The sequence below is a fragment of the Protopterus annectens genome, chromosome 3.part0 (assembly GCF_019279795.1).
Source record: "Protopterus annectens isolate FY-2018-M chromosome 3.part0, PAN1.0, whole genome shotgun sequence".
NCBI lineage: Eukaryota > Metazoa > Chordata > Ceratodontiformes > Protopteridae > Protopterus > Protopterus annectens.
Genome location: NC_056731.1, coordinates 757,229,843 through 757,244,646, shown reverse-complemented (window position 1 = coordinate 757,244,646; position 14,804 = coordinate 757,229,843).

The window sequence follows — 14,804 nt, the reverse complement described above, 5'->3', positions numbered from 1 at the left end:
ACAAAAAATTCATTAAGTTATATGTTACAATCCATTCAAAACAAGGACAAAGACAGAAAAAAAACAGAAATGAGAAAGTCAAAACAAAGCAAGGACCTTGTCTTTCTTCTTCTAATGTCATAATTTGTTTGGTTACCTGGTCACATTTAATGCATTCCATTGTGTAAACCAATCATGTCTAAATGGGAAATTCAAAACAATTAGATTGATTCCATTTATCAAATATTGTTTTAGCCAATACTGAAACACGAACAATCACCTTTGTCTGACTGTAAAGTGAGCTGTAGTTTCCCTCCAATCCACCAACAGTGTTATCAGACAGCTATTAAATTACAACCATACTAAGCTGAGAAACAGCAATTACATGGTGATAAATGGCCTTTAAAGATAATTTTAGCCATATAGCTCTTTTCCTTCTGGAAAGTAATTGATTCTCACTGAATTAGGTAGATTTTTCCAATATATTTTACACATACGATTTATTCTTCTTTGTTATAAAGAAAAGTTGTTTTTTCTTTGAATATAGAATCTTGTTATTACATTGTATCTTTTCTAGTCAATGCCAAGGCATGATAATTATTACATTACTTCAAATAGCTTATTCTCCAAACTGACTCACAGGTTTTATGATAATTTATTGCATTACTTCAATTAGGTTATTCTCCAGATTGACTCACACGTTTGATGAAGAAGCTGAAGACCTACAGGCCACTGAAAATCCTTAATGCCCCTTTTAATTCATTCTTCCATCTGAAAGATCATTTAAACAATTGGAGAAAGATGTCAAGAAAAATGTGAGGCAACCATATGCTTTCCCATTTCCTAAATACTGTAAATGTTTTATTCTAAACACTGATGTGTTTACTGAAAGTAGAAAAGCAGGCGGCAGCACACGAATACTAAACAATTACAACTCACACACAACAACAGTAGAAATGTACAGGATGGAGGCAGGAGTATAACAACATCTTTTAAAAAGAAATGTAGTGCTAATAAGGTCAACAATCATACTCTGTCCCCGGTCTTGGACCTCCAATCATACAGAAAGAAGGATTTCTCAGTTTGTAAGGAATCATTATAAAGAACATCCACAGGAAAAAAAAAAAACATTAGTAAAATGACTCTCTTACTCAAATAATTTTCCTGTAGATAAAGGAGAATTTATTACTTTGGCTAAAGTTTGTTGCAGGCTTTTAAAGCTTTAGAGAATAAATAGAAAAAGCTTTTTGACAGGTCTTGCGAAGGTAATTTATTTCTTCATAATATTAGCCTTCAGAATTCCGAATTATTATATGCTACATTACATTTTTTTTTTTTTTTTTTTTTGAGGAGGCTCTGAGGGATTGGGATTTCTTTAAGTGTAGCATGTCCAACAGCCCTGGGTTTGACATGACCTTGCATGTTAAGCAGAGATTGCCTCTGAGTAGACGATATGAGAAAGAGTATAGCTGGAGTTTTTTTAGATGGTCAGCATAGGGCATCTGCTTTAGGTCTGTGATTCTTTTAGTGAGGTATTTCTGCAGTCTTCCCAGTTGTTGCAGATATCTTGAGAGGTACATACCAAACGGGGTGTTGTATTCTATAATGGGTCTAATGAGGGATGAGTACAGTGGGACAATGACCTCCTTTTTTCTGGATGAAAAGCCCTTAGTGATGAGGTGTGCCACATAGAAGGATTTCCTAACTGTTGTGGCGATGTGGTTATCGAAGGTGAGACCACTGTCCACCTGTGTCCCGATGTCTGTTATCACATTTTCAGTGTTTAGTGTACTGCCACCTATGTGGTAATTCACGGGCACATTTGTTTTCCCGAAGGGGATTGCTATACATTTCTTGGCATTGAGCTTGAGCCCATGGCTTTAGCACCAAGCATCTGTTTCTGTAAGGCCCTTTTGTAGAATATCTACATCATTTGGGGCTTCAATAATGGCTCCCAGTTTGCAGTCATCTGCGAACTTTGTTAGCCAGAGTCCCGTAGTACTGTACTTCAGAGAAGCAGATGCCAAACAAGAGCGGTACCAGGACTGAACCTTGAGGTACTCCACTTGTCAGTTGTCTGGAGCTGGATTTGGAGTCGGCTACTTTTACAGTGTGGTCTCTGTCAATAAGCCAGTCGGCAACCCATCGAGTGATGTAGGGATTAATGCCCAGCTTAGTAAGTTTATCTATGATTCCAGAGTGGGGGATGGTGTTGAAGGCCATGGCGAGGTCCATATAGGCTGTGTGGAATGCCTTACCCTCGTCCACAGCTCTGGAGACTGATTCAAAGAAGTCAATCAAGTTCAGGAGACATGATCGCCCCTTCACAAACCCAAGCTGGATAGTGTCCAGTGTTTGAAGGTTGCCATTGTCTTTGTTTATAAGTTCCATGATAATACATTCCATAGCCTTGCAGATCAGGCTCATCAGACTGATGGGGCAGTAGTTCCCATCATCCAAGGTGGATCCCCTCTTGTGGAGTGGGATAACTGTAGCTGTGCACCACTCAGTGTGCATGAAGCCTGAGGTGAAGCTATGATTAAACATGACATTTAGGTGAGGTGCCAGTTCATTTTGCAGTTCATGTAGTACACAGCCCGGGGATGTCATATGGTCCTATGGATGCTGTATTCTTAGCTTTGGAGAGTGCATTTCTTACCCGTGTGACCATTATTACCAGAATTTGGCAATCTTTTGGTATTGAGATGGGCCCTTTAGGGGGTGAGAGGGGGGTGAGGTTGGCACTGAATCGATCTGCCAGGATATTGGCAATATCCTTGGGATCAGTATATTTAATGCCATTCTGTTGTAGCTCAGAGCAGATCTGAGCATTGCCATTTAGATTATTGACATAGTTATAGAATGCCTTGTGGTTGTCTTTGGAATCTTTGGCAATTTTATTTTCATAACTAGCTTTGGAGGATTTTATGAGGGATCTCAGCTTCTTATTGAGGCTGGTAAGGGAGTTTTTTTGCATCCTGGGAGTTTCCTCTTTTCTGCAACAGTTTCTTCCTTTTGTTGTAAAGTTTGTTTATGGGAGGGGACCACCAGATTGGCTTCCTTTTTTGCAGGAGAGCATCTTGGTTCTATTTGGGATAGCAAGATTCATGCACAAGTGGATGTGCTCGTACAGTGCCTTAGTGTAGGATTCAGCAGTTGAACTTTCAGTTCCCGTCTGCATAGGTGTCATAAAGTTTGTCACTTCTGACTTGAGCAGCATGACGTTGGCTTTGGAGAAGTTTTTTATGGAGGTGTCCTTACTGGGGATGGGGAGTGGGGGAGGGATGTGAATGTCAAGGGTGATTATCACTTGTGATGTAGGAAAATTTACATTCATATAAAAGTAATCAAACTATATTAACATAACAAACATTATACTTCACATATATTGATATATATCATTTAACCTAAGCACGTTACATACATTATTCTATTCCTGCCTTTTTTTCTAAACAAGAAACATCTTTATTATGCTATGTTAAATGTTGGCTTGTTTTAATGATCTGAGGAATATTTCTGTTACTTTTTCACCTTCAGAAGGTAGGTCCTCTCCGAAAGCTGTTATTACTTCTTTATAGGTTATTGGACATTTTTATAGTGTGTATTTGATTGTTCTGAATCTGTGTCCAGGGCAGCATCTAATGCTACAGCAATGAGTCATTCTGCTTGGGAACAAAAATAGAAGTTCTCAGATGGTATTAAATTTAAAATGCTAAATTCTCCTTTGGATAAGGAGGTGTTGTTTGGTCCTTCTGCTACACAGGTACTCAAACAATTTGATACAAAACAGAAATTAATTTAGAGGGTCTCTAAGAATTTTCTACCCTCTTTCTCAAAATCTGTAAAACCCAACTGTCTTTTGCCAATCAGAATTTTAAGAATAAGTGGCAAGAAGGATCTAATAAAAAGGAGGGAACCCTCTAGAAATAGGGGCAGTTCACTTCTTCAGAATGATTTATTGCAGCATTCTTTCCTATTTGCCTCCCTCCCTCCCTGTCCCTCATTTGAAACTGCCCAGAACCTGCATTTCCAGGTTCCCCTTTGGCATCAGATTGTGTCAGACAAATTGTTTCCAAGAGTTATGCAGGAGGATTACAGATGGCAGTGGGAAAGTTTGCCTCCTTTTTTGAAAATTCCCACGTCCTCTAAAGCAGACTTCCCTGTTTCCTGCAGTCATAAGTCCAATGATTTCTTTAGGGGACATAGAGCCAATGCCCCTATTTCTGTTGTTAATTTTTTTCTTTATTCTAGAATTTTTCTGGTGCCAAAGAAGGAGCTCCCTTGGAGACCAGTAATCGACCTATCCTTTCTCAACCTGTTTGTGAAAGTACCAAAGTCCAAAATGTTGACCCTGTAAGGCAAGTTACCACTCATTCATCATTAGTGTTTTCTGGTAACACTAAATCTAAAAATGGTTAAAATCACTTTCCCATTGTCACAGAGTTCATAGGTTTTCTATGGGCTTCTGCATCTGGATTACATTATCAATTCTCTGCATTACATTTTGGGTTACTCACTAGTCCAACAGTGTTTACAAAATATTTGGCTCCTGTCATAGTCCATTGCAGACTGCACAGCATACACAATATCCTTATGTAGATTATATATTTATCCCTGCAGAGTCTTTGTCCAGTGTAAGGCATCCCTTTACGGGTAAGAAATTTCCTTAATGACCTAGGGTTCCAGATAAATATTCAGAAATCCTCTCTCATTTCTTCTCATGGGATTGTGTTTTTGGGATGCCTACTGGATTCATCCATATAAAAGGCATTTCTAACTCAAGAAAAAGTGGAGGTATATCTGGAACTCTTCCTGAGTTTCTCCAATCAACCTCAGACTTTAGCCAAAGAGTGTTTCTTGATTTTAAGGTTCATGCCTTCTCTCATTCTCAGAATTCCTCTTGTGAGTTACACTTGAGATAAATTCAGTGGGTTTAAAAACTGTTTAGACCCAACATTCCTACCCAAATGGATTTCTAGATACCAGAACTGGGCTTTGTGAAGACAAAATGGCTTTTGAGCAGAGACCATATTTCTTTGAATCCAGGTCCCTCTTTTTCTCTTACATCCCCTGCACAATGTATAACAGATGGATTGGATTTTGCAAGGGGAGCTCCATCAATGAGGGCAGAAGTGCAGGGCCTTTGGAACAAATGAGAGATGTCAGAGAACAAAATGTAAAAGAAATGTCAGCTGTGATCCATGGTATAGAATCTCTTCACCACCTGTGGCGTCTGGACCTTTGCGGGCTATTACTCGGTACATATACATACAGGGGGGTACCAAGTCTTATTCTCTTTGCAGACTGGCTATGGTAGCTGGGAAGGCTCCTCAGAAGCATTGTTTAACCCTTCAAGCTTCTTGCATTCCATCAGAATAAAATGTAATGGCAGGATCAGTATAGACTCTCGTGAATGGAAGTTTAATGAGGTGGCATTCCAGGAGTTGCTCCACTTGTGGGAAAAATCAAGTAGATCTGTTCATCTCTTTTCAAAACAGACAGCTCAACAAAGTCTGCTCCAGGACTCCTTCCTTACAGGTCTAGAAAACAGATGCCTTTTCATTCCTGTGGATTGGAATGTTCCTGTGTGCACCCCTCTTTCCACTGATATACAGAGTCATTCTGAAGATTCAAAGGGGCTCTCAAAGATCATTGTGGTGACTTCTCACTGGCCCAGGCAATAGTGGTTCTCCCTTCGTATGGAATTGGCCAAGGGCTATTAACACAAGCCCTCAAAGACTGGATTTACTCACACAAGACAGGGGGAGTTTGATACATCCCAATCCCCCTCAACTACAACTGACTGCCTGGATGATTAAATTGTGATACATTTTAGACACCTTATTTCTGATGAAGTGCAGTGGGTATTAAAGGAGACAATAAACCTGGCTACTAGAAATCTTATATTTCTAAATGGAAAATATTTGGTAGTTGGTACCTCTTTCATAACCAGATCCCATTCAGGGATTCCATACCACTAGTTCTTATATATTTGTGTGAGTTACTATCCTTTGGCAAATTTTACTCTTTGACCAGAGTTCTTCCATAGGTCATTTCAAGATGTCTGCAGTGCATCCTCCTTTTTCTTCTCAGATTTTAGTCAAGCTGTTCTTGAAAGGGGTTTTGCATTTAAAACCACCTAGGAAACAGATAGAACTTTGTTGGGATCTTAACATTCTGCTGGAAAAGTTAACTTTGTCTCCTTTTGAACCAGTTCATCAGGCTGATTTACTGTTCATTACTTGGAAGACTGTGTTACTGTTTCCTCTGATATCTGTCAGAGGAGTATATGAGTTGCTAGCTCTCATAGTGGGTGAGCCCTATTTGGATTTCTATAGAGACAGAGCTGTTTTAAGAAGAAATCCCTCATTCATACCCAATGTAGCTTCAGAAATTACTTTGAATCAAGCCATCAATCAACTGTAAGAAAAGATTTGTCATACTCTGGATGTGCACTGGTAAGTCATGTATTATCTTGTCAGAAGTAAGTCCCTTAGGAGAGTGTAAAAGCTGTCTGTCTCCTACAAATGTGAAAAGATAGGGCAAGCAGTTTCAAAACAGACTATTTCCAGAGGCAGCTACTTGGTCCTCTGTGCATACTTTTACAAAGCATTACAAACTGGATTCTCTTCCAGGTCCAGAACAGACTTGTTAGGACCAGTCTTCAGGGGCTTCTGCATCCAAATCCTTCCTCGTCCTGAGCTGTATAAGCTATGGTTGCACTTACCATAATAATAGATGTTGGATGAAATCACTGCTGCAGTTGCTTCCCCCTCCCTTCATCTCCTTTTTTCATACATAGCTTTTTGTATTTTATATGTTTTTTTTTTTTTCAGGAAAGTAGCCTCCCTTAGAATCTATCAAAGGTCAAAAGTAGACTAGAAACTAAGAATCCACAGCCATGATGTAGCAAAATTCCACCAATATACAACCACAGGATTTTATTAACAAGATTCTTGTTAAGCGCTTTTATCTCTACCAGTGAAAGGCTTCATCAGATCTACAGTGGATATAAAAAGTGTACACACCCCTGTTAAAATGCCAGGTTTTTGTGATATTAAAAAATGAGATCACAATAAATAATTTCAAAACTTTTCCCACCTTTAATGTGACCTATAACCTGTACAATTCAATTGAAATACATACAAATCTGTTAGGGGAAAAATATAAAAAATAAAAAACGTACGTATGTGTGCACACCCTTAAACTAATACTTTGTTATGTGTGCACACCCTTAAACTAATACTTTGTTGAAGCACCTTTTGATTCAATTACAGCATTCAGTCTTCTTGGGTACACACCTGCCATCAATTAAAGAGACTCTGATTAACCCCAAATAAAGTTCGGCTGTACTAGTAGGATTTTCCTGACATTTACTCAGTTGCCTGCTACAACAAAAGCCATGGTTCGCAGAGCTTACAAAGCATCAAAATGATCTCATTATTGAAAGGTATCAGTAAGGAAAAGGGTACAAAAAATTTCCAAAGCATTGGAGATATCATGGAACACAGTGAAGACAGTCATCAGTGGAGAAAATATGGGACAACAGTGATGTTGCAGAGAACTGGACGCCCCTCCAACATTGATGAAAAGACAAGATGAAAACTGGTCAGGAAGGCTGGCAAGAGACCTACAGCAACAATTTCTGGCAAGTACTGGTTGTGTACTACATGTGAAAACAATCTCCCGTATTCTCTATATACCTCAACTATGGGCTAGGGTTGCAAGACGGAAACCTTTTCTTACACAGAAAAACATCCAGGCCCTGATAAAATTTGCAAAACAATACATCAAGTCTCCCAAAAGCATGTGGGAAAATGTGTTATGGTCTGATGAGATCAAGGTTGAACCTTTGGCCACAATTTCAAAAGGTACATTTGGCACAAAAACAACACTTTGCATCACCAAAAGAACACCACCCCCACAGTGAAACATGGTGATGGCAGTATCATGCTTTGGGGTTGCTTTTCTTTACCTGAAACTGGGGCTTTAGTCAAGGTGGAGGGAATTATGAACAGTTCCATATACCAGTCACTTTTGGCCCAAAACCTTCAGGCGTGTGCTAGAAAGTGGAAGATGAAGAGGAATTTCACCATTCAACACGACAATGACCCCAAGCATACATCCAAATCAACAAAAGAATGGCTTCACCAGAAGAAAATTAAAGTTTTGGAATGACTCAGCCAGAGCCCAGACCTAAACCCAATAGTAAATCTGTGGGGTGACCTAAAGAGGACTGTGCACAAGATATGCCCTTGTAATCTGACAGATTTGGAGCGCTTTTGCAAGGAAGAGTGGGAAAATATTGCCAAGTCAAAATGTGTCATGCTGATAGACTGCTACCCAAGAAGACTGAATGCTGTAACTAAATCAAACAGTGCTTCAACAAAGTATTATTTTAAGGGTGTACACACTTATGCAATCACTGTATTGTATGTATTTTATTTTTTATATTTTTTCCCCTAACAGATTTGTTTGTTTTTCAATTGAATTATACAGGTTATAGGTCACATTAAAGGTGGGAAAAGTTTTGAAATGATTTATTGTGGTCACATTTTAACAGAGGTGTGTACACTTTTTATATCCAGAGAGTAGGTACATTTAAATAACAAATTAGTCACATAGCCTTATAAGAAACAGTTAAAAATTTAAAATCAAATACACTTTGATTGCATACATAAAACAAGTATTTGTACATAAATTTAAGCAAGTTTAAATTATAGCTTAGCTTGAGCATGCTGAGTTTGTATGGCAGTTAAAAACTGATGCCACTGCCAAACCAGGAATAAATGAACATGTTTCATTTCTCCACTCTGGAGTGTCAATTGACAACAGCCTGTTGCATGTGTGGGAGACCAAAGACTTTGGATGACTGGCATGATATAACCCATATAGCTAAAGCTACTGCAGCAATGATTTAATCAAATATCTACCATAACAGTAAGTACATTGCCGCAGTGGTACAGCGGTTGCATTGTTGCCTCACAGCAAGAAGTTCTCCCGTTCGATTCTCAGCTAGTGTGTGGGGAGTGCCTTCTGTGTGGGGTCTGCATGTCCTCCCCCAGTCGAGTGGCCTCCGAAAGACATGCGTGAATGGGCATGCCTTCGCTGAAGGTTGGGCATCGGGCTGGCAACTCGGCACCATAAAAATCGACTGCCAATCATTAGCAGACCGGAGTTCCACTGTGGCGACCCCTAACTGGGAAAAGCCAAAAAGACAAACAACAGTAAGTACAACTTACATAACTGAATTTTCTAACCAGACTGTGCAGATTCTTGAGTTTGGCATGCGATACTCGGTAATCTTTTTCCTGAAAGTTTCTCATGTAAATTGTTTGGCGAAACTGGCATTCCCTATTGCATATATTCACAAAGGGTACTAAAAAGGTGTTTTGACAGTTTTTTGTATGTTCATATAGCATATTATTAGGCCAAACATGAATATACACCAAAGCTTGCATACAATCTGACACTTGAAAAGGTAAAGACTCTCAATCCCCCCAAAATACACCAGAACTTCACTAATATAAACTTACATTGCATAATTTACCAGTGTTTACCTTCCTACTTCTGAAGTAAGCTTTCTTATCTTCAAACCTGAGGTGTACTCAAGGCTGACAACATATTGTTCAAAGTAACTTTCACTTCAGATTTCAGTAGTAGTGTGCATATTTTGGTTATTCTGACTTTTGGGACTGTCCGTTCTGCACTATGGAAGCCAAGTCACGCAGTCACAAAGCATAGAAAATAAGTAATCTGTTGTTACAGCACAGTGTTGGGAATATGAGGTCTACAGCTCTGCCTTGACAGAGGAGATAAATCAACACAACTCCTTAACTCATTTCACTGCTTCTGTATGCATGAAAGTAAGCACCATAGTGTGTGTGTGTGTGTGTGTGTGTGTGTGTGTGTGTGTGTGTGTGTGTGTGTGTGTGTGTGTGTGTGTGTGTGTGTGTGTATATATAGCTTTATATAACTAGGTCCATAAATTAAAAAAAAAAAAGGATTGCTATGACTGTAATCAAATGCCTTGGATAAACAGCAGCTGTATGACAGAACTGGGTTGGCTACACCTCTTTGTCACCAGCTTAACAGATCTTGCAGAGGAAGCAACAGCTGATAATATACATAAATGCTCTAGTGTTTCCATCACTAGGAAGGCACGGGTGAGTTTCACAGGAAGAAAAATCAGGTCACGAGTTGGAAGAATATGACTGTTATTGTTAGAAGATTTCTTGAGAAGTTCCATTGTTTACTCTCCAAATAAAAATTCAGAATGTCAGATGGCCGCCTTGAATCAGCCTTCCAGTTCAGTTGAGGGCTGTTCCTTCTGTGCATGTTTGTAGGATGTTTAATAGCTGCTGTATAAACACTTTCCAAGCTTATCTTAATAGCTAATCATAATTTTGCTTTGTGTAGGGGTAACAACTATGAAATCCTTATGAAGTTTTGTAGGTAAGCATATAGCCTAACAGACAGATGATAATATTATTCAAAGAGGCTTCTGCATGCAGTATAAAACTTTTTCACTATAGCTTTTGGAAGCTTCAGATCAGACAACAAAATCATTAAATTTGTGAATGCTGGCTAATGTGAAAATGCATCTTGCACCATGAAAACCTTATCATAAGGTAAATGACAAATTTTCTGAATAGTGCAGAACGGACAGTCCCAAAAGTCATCTAAGGATTTAAAGACTCTACAAACTTATTGGAGCAGGTGTGACTAGTAGTGTGGATACTTTAAATCATAGCACAAATCAACATTATAAAAGAAATATTAAATATGTTACTAGTTAAAACTAGTCATTATTAAAGCATTATATACTAGCAACCTACATTTTTCTTGTGTTCGGTATGCTGCATTCAAAACAGTGCTATAACTTAAAATACAGAAAACAGACAAAAAATAGATCAACCCCTGCTGCAGAACATTGTTATAATAACAAAAATATTCCTGAACACTTAACTAGTAAATGTATCAAGAAAGGTTTATGCAAACGTATATACCTAAAGATATATATGGCTTTGCCACCAGATGAAAACCGCAGATGGCTGCATCTGTTAAAATGATGCTTCTAGTTACACTTAGCTGTCCTTCCCCTCCTGATCCATTCTTACTCTACCCCAAATAGAATATATTCTACTGCTGCCTTCATTCATTTGTTCTAGTGGTCCACCACCCTTGCAGTGAACTAGTACTTCTTCTTGTCTTCCTTGATTTAACTTTATTAGAAGGGGGTATCCAGTATGCTTCTTGATCAGTTATTAAATGAGGTTTGTAGAAAAAGGCAAGAAAAGATTTATCTCTCCCTGTTGGGGCATGAGGGCAACAATGTTTAAGACATGGGGTACTAAGGTTGACAGTGGAAGTACAAAAGCAACGGCCATTATATATTCTAGCTGTAGAAACTGGAATATATTCAATCATAGCAGGGAAATTTTAAAGATGGTTGGTCATTAACCCAAATTTGTACATAAGAGTGGTTTTAGCTTGAAGGACCATATGAAAAGAGATTTGTGAACTTTTAGCAACAGAATATTTACATGTGTATGTGCAAGCAATGGACTTATGTTTACCAAGTTGAAATACTTTCTCTTTATTTTTATGGTGCTTTTAATGCTAAATTTTTATAATTGCAATACTAAAGGTATTATTTATATAGCTTTGTGTCAGATCCATGTTTTTTTGTTGATGTTCAGAAAAATCAAACCACATATGGTCAAGACCATATGATCAAAGTTACGGAACATCATTCCATTTGTGATGAGACCGTGGTACAGTGGGGATCAGAGAATTTGCCCTTTCCTCACTGTAGTGCAATTTCAGAGTTGGTATATATATATTTGGAAGGAGGTGTGGGGAGTACAGGGGGCTTGACCCCTGCAGAAATAGTTATGACTATTATTGTTGTTCTTATTGTTCCATAACTATGATCATATGGTCTTGACCATATGTGGTTTGATGTTTTGAAACGTTGATGAAACAACACAGATCCCTTTGTGTCAATGATGCAATGCATTTTATATTGGGATAAATGGAGAGAAATTTTACAGAGTGGATTTATGAACATATTCATGATATTAAAAAACAAAATGTGAGGAACACATTATTTAAACATATTACTGAATTTCCCAACCACAGATTTTTATTTTTTGGAATTGATAGAGTGGAGATTAACCTAAGGGGAGGTATGTGGGAAGGACTAGTGGAATCTCCATAGCACATGTATTAAAAATGAGTTCCTGTAAAACATAAATGTTTGGATTGAATATCTTATAGTTTTAGTTTGTAAAATGTTTATGAATGTATTGTGACACATGGCATCACATGGTGCTCAGGAAGTTTTAAAAGGAAGTGATGGAACTGAACATCTTTTTCTGATAATGTTTATTATACTAAAAGGATGAATGCGCTTAACAGTGTTATGTAAATACATTGTGTGCAGTCTCCTTCTGTGGCTTTTTTTTTAAACAACAGAAATATTCCTGAGCGCTTAACTGGCTCATTTATCAGGTAAAATTCATGCAAACATATAAACCTAAAGATATATAGTTTTGCCACCAGACGAAAACCACACATAGTTGCATCTATTTTAATGATACTGGTAGTTACACTCAGCTGTCCCTGTCCCTTCTGACCCATCCTTCCTCTGCCTAAATGATGCAATCTTCATTAAACCTTCATTAAATATTCATTAGGGCCAACTAGTTAGGGCTGCGAGAATGGTCTTGTTGGAACATCATTTTATAGATGAATGCAGGAATCTAACCAGCATGTTTAGTCAAAGGGGCTATCCTATGCCCATGTTGCAGGAAATAGTTAATGAGGTCCAGTATAAAAGATGTAAGGTGGTCTATAAGCCCATTTTGTTCAAAGGGGCAACAGTTAATGATGAAATGGTGAATGACCAACAGGATATAACAACGGGGGAGATAAAGCAATTTTGATTAATTATTCCAGTAATTTTCTAACAACTTACAATAACCACCACAAATGGTTAGGATGGATTTTGTATAAAAATTGGGGTATTTTGGAGAAAAATGGATCAAAAGAATAGAGAATAAACCAATCATCACATATAGAAGGGGCTTGAATTTAAAGAAAATTTTGGAAAGGGCAGGTAGTAAGCAAAGGGTTAGACCACCTTGTATGAAAAAAATATGTTTTTTATCCCTACTGTAAAATTATTGATGCAGCTGATTCTTTCACTATTAGGAGTTCACAATATAAGGTGAAAGGAACGTATGGTTGTAACACAAAGAGTGCAGTATATCTAGCATCATGCCAGTCTTGCCATTGTTTTTATGTGGACAAGACTAAGCAAACACTTAAAGAAAAGATATATGAACATGAATATAGTATAAGGAAGGGTAATCTGTACAACACCCTGGCCAAGCTTATTTCTAATAATCAAGGGCATTCTTTTAAATATATGGTGATAGAGGTGGAATGTCATGTCGCTGCATTTAGAGAAAAGGGAATTGGTCCAGCAGATCCTACTTAATGCTTACAATTGGCCAGGCCTAAATAAATCTTGCTCAGTTACTAGTATTCTTAAAATTAAAGCCCTGGCTCTGTAGGTAGGTGCAGCATGAATTACACCTGTCTAATTAAATATAATATAAAATCTCTCATCTTTTTTGATCAGTTTATATATATATATATATATATATATATATATATATATATATATATATATATATATATATATATAAAGAGAGAGAGAGAGACATTTTTAATACCGTTTGAAAGTAATTCACTTAAAAGACAATACTCAACAGTTCAGAATGTGTGTCAATTTTATTTTAAAAAATAAATATCCTTTTAGCAACCTAGCATCTTTAAAAGTAGATTAAGTATCTTAATTTTTTTTGTATTTATTTGAATGTTTTTAGTAATATTTAAGAGATTTTACTGTTAATATATGAATGAACCCTTGGGCGTGCTTATTAAGGGAAGGAGTTTTCAGCATTTTATGTGGTATCATGTGATTCTGGGTGAGTGATTTAAACCAGTTGGATCAGTTTTAATGTATGCCTGAAAAAGTTTGTTAAATAAGTTATAAACAAATGTGCTTACATGTATCATTTTTAAATATGGAGTAAAGGATTTGGATCTTTTATCAGTGTTTCCTTCTTGTGGCTACAACATTTATGTTGCTTCATCAGTTTATCTCTTGGTGTGGATTGCCCTCATTAATTTGCTCCAATTGTCTACCACCCTTGGAGTGAACTAATACTTCTTGTCTGCTTTGAACTTAACTGAGCTCATCAGTTAAGATTCCTTCCCGCTCCATCCATTCTTTCTTTCTTCCTTCTTTCCAGATCATCTCTCTCAGCTGCATTCTCGTCAGCCTCCTATATAGTGGAATAAGCACCTTGACATTTATAGGGTCTATTTCCTAGGAGATGCATCTCAACTTTCATTGGATTTGATATGCTCTTTTCTTACTCCACCTGATGATTCATTCTAAATGTGTTTATTTCTCCTAAATCCTCCTACCCTGTTGTTTTCTGGCTGCTTCTTCACATTTTATAAATCTCCCTTGAAATTATATCCACAACGCATTACCCCTGAATTTCTTTGGACTCACCTTCCCCATCCACCACAATTTCAGTCAGTCTTTGAGCATTCTCAGATATATTCTGTCCCTAATTATTTACTCCTGAAACAGTTTTAATGATATGACTGAATATCTTTCTTTTTTCTTGCTTCCTTAATTTTACTGTCACCATCTTCTAGTGACATATTAAGGATACTTTGGACTCTGGTCTGATTTCAATCCATGGGACCCCCTTGCAAACAATTTTTAGAACAATGCA